This window comes from Priapulus caudatus, unplaced genomic scaffold (assembly GCF_000485595.1).
Source record: "Priapulus caudatus unplaced genomic scaffold, Priapulus_caudatus-5.0.1 Scaffold390, whole genome shotgun sequence".
Taxonomy (NCBI): domain Eukaryota; kingdom Metazoa; phylum Priapulida; class Priapulimorpha; order Priapulimorphida; family Priapulidae; genus Priapulus; species Priapulus caudatus.
Genome location: NW_014577451.1, coordinates 220,936 through 223,946, shown reverse-complemented (window position 1 = coordinate 223,946; position 3,011 = coordinate 220,936).

Sequence of the window (3,011 nt, the reverse complement as noted above, 5' to 3'; positions counted from 1 at the left end):
TTGCGTGTATGATTTTTTATATAGCGCCACCGGTAATTTGAAAGGCAATTGAAACTCTGTGAAATGTATACGATAGGCCATTATGTTTGTTGTATTTGCGGTACCCGCTGATTGCGTGTAATGTGTTTTTTTCTCCACATATGCCGGGCCACCGAGTAATTTTTAAGAGCAGGTTTGTTCTTTCTTGGTGTGACCGGGTGTCTTGTGTATGGTGTTTTCTAACAGTATTCTCGATCTACATCTGGGGCCACGGGACTTTAAGGCAATGCCAACTCGTGAAAAGTATTAATGCATAGACAAAAAAGACCTCCATGTTACAATTTATTGTGCGCATCTATGGCCAACGATTACCATTTATTGCAATTATTACCTGAAATGCAAACGTCAAGTGTAACATGTGTCGTCTCGGTGTGAGAGGAGGGGAGGAGCCGCGCACGCGGTGCGAGGTCCCCTGGAGTCTATGTGGAGTTTGCGGATCGGGGGGCGCGTGCGAGATCGGTGGTGCGGTCGGCATTACAGAAAATACTATTCCCCATTAAAAATATACGTGGGAGTCGCGATGCACACTAGGGCAATATGTTATTATTCACTTCTTCGGTTTATGTAAGTTTTACTATCTTGCTACAAGTGATTAGAATTTGCAAATGCTATAATTGTGTGAGTCAGCACCTGCACGTTGATTATACAAACGCAGTTTAGTTGCCCACACGATAAGCACCTCTCCCGCTCGCTTCAACATTTATTTGCGAGTAACGGTCAGATATATCATTTTTTGGGGAAATCACGGCAATAGCCCTGTTTCTTAAAGATTATTTGCTAAAGTGATGCGGGTAGGTCCGTTAGAAACGATTGATGTGCGGCAGTTGCCACAGGAACTTGGACAAGGTCAGTAAAATCTGAAATAATCTGAACGCAAACAACAATACTTAGGCCGGTGCAATTACACTTCCAGTGTTATGTGTGTCAACTTGCTTCTGCAGAAACTAATGCAGCAGAACTAGCCGCATCCCGCCACTCGCCGCCTGGCGTGTCGCGTGTTGCTGTGTCGACATATATTTTTCCGACACTCGCCACGCCGTTATATAGGTATATATATGTATATGGCGGACCACTAGCACATGACTGCAGCACACACGGCAGGGCGAGTGTGGGACACGAGCGCTAGTTCCTGCATTAGTTTTGGTTGTTGAAGCACCGTTGATATACAGACTTATTATTTGTTAGTTGTTTTGACCGATCTGGTCCCAGAGTGCCGGGTGGGACATAAGCATGAAGCGAGGTATATTTAAGTTCTTGGGAAAACATATAACAAGTTTATATTAACTTCGTTATGGCCGTTGGCCACACATTGACGATTTATGCAGCGGTATGCCGACGTTATCAAAATTTCGTCTAAAGACGCTGGCGTAAGGTCGAGGTAAGTTGGTATGATGTAAGTTTTGGTATAAGTTAGGCACGTGGCCAGAGCACGCTGGGTATACGTACGGTAGTTACGGCCGAGGTCGTCGAAAAATGTTTGTGATGCACAATTTTCATACGTTAGTGCCACGCTATGGCTCATACGTCGCATACGCGGGCCAATTACAGTTGTAGGTAAGTTATGCGTCGTTGACACACGTTCACACACGTTACTTGTAAGTTACTCTAAGTGAAATACGGTCGAGGTATAACGTCGTCCTAGTGGTACCAAAAACCTATTCTTCTAAACCTGATGAAGTAACGTGTTTGAACCTATGTGTAACTTATAATTAACTTATCTTCGAGACGCGCATTATTGACGTATGTTTAGAACGTATCTTGACGATGTTCCGGGGACTACCGACAGAACTTAGGCTCCTACTTGAACGTGTTTTCGTAACTTACAGCTACCGTATAATGGCGTATTTGGCAGCGTTTAGGGAAAATTGGTATATAAAAATGGCGATTCACGGGTACGGAGACCTGTGGACAGTACTCTCAAGGACTCCATGATGCAGCAGTACGTGTCCAATCGTCATCCGAGAGATGGAGATCCGGTCAAGGCTGCAGACGAGGATATTAGCCTAGGTCGCTTCCGTCCAACGATCTAACATGTATGATGAACTTTAGTAATGGAACTGGGTCGCATGAGAGCAGGTAGGCAAGAAAAAAGGTTGGGGACTCTGTGCACCGCGGCTTCGTTTATACGTCAGTTCATCTCTCGTTCTAGTCCATTTCAGGCTCACTCGGCAAGCGGTACTGGTGTTGCATGGCGGTGACCGATTGCCTTCCGGAACTGCGTTGGACCATGACTGACCGGCTGTCATGCACGTAGTTGTGCGAAGGCTGCAGTGGCTGTGATGGGCTGATGCTGTCTTGACTTCTGGTCGGCTGTGACGCAGACCTTTTTGTCGGGTCCCCAGGACTCCGGGCACTCTTCTAGCAGTGACTGCCAGGCAAGCTGGTATCGTCTGGCTACGCTTGCCCTTGCGCTCGTGAGGATCGCAGAGGGCGCACAGCTAGAGGGGCTGTGCTGTCGTTTCATTCGAACCACCAGATGTCAGCACAGGCGAGCCTCGGCGTAGCTCGAGGTCCCCGGCTGTGTGCTGCAATGGTTGCATTCACCTGCAATTGATGACAATTGATTATTAAAATTACAAGGCTAACAATAAAGGCAAATTCAATGATTCTGTAATCACGATATCAATATTTGTTGATATTACACTGTTTGACGGAGTGCACCAGCATGATGGCGGACCACAGTCTTGAGGAAGCCGAAGTTTGCCGTTCACCACTGCTCCCTCTCTGTTCAGTTCCCGGGACGGCCGCTCACCGCCTCTTCTTCTTGTCGAGAGCGGGGGGGAGAAACGTGGGACTGTTATGAGGGTTGTATGAGGTATTGGCTACGATAAGATAGGGTCTATCAAAGGAGTAAGGGCACTCTAACCGGCGATGTCAATTCTTAGTGAGCCTTGAGTCTCGGCTATGGATTTTTATTGTGTTTACTCGATCAACCTTGAGCTTTCAAGTTATTGCCTTAATCATATAAACTT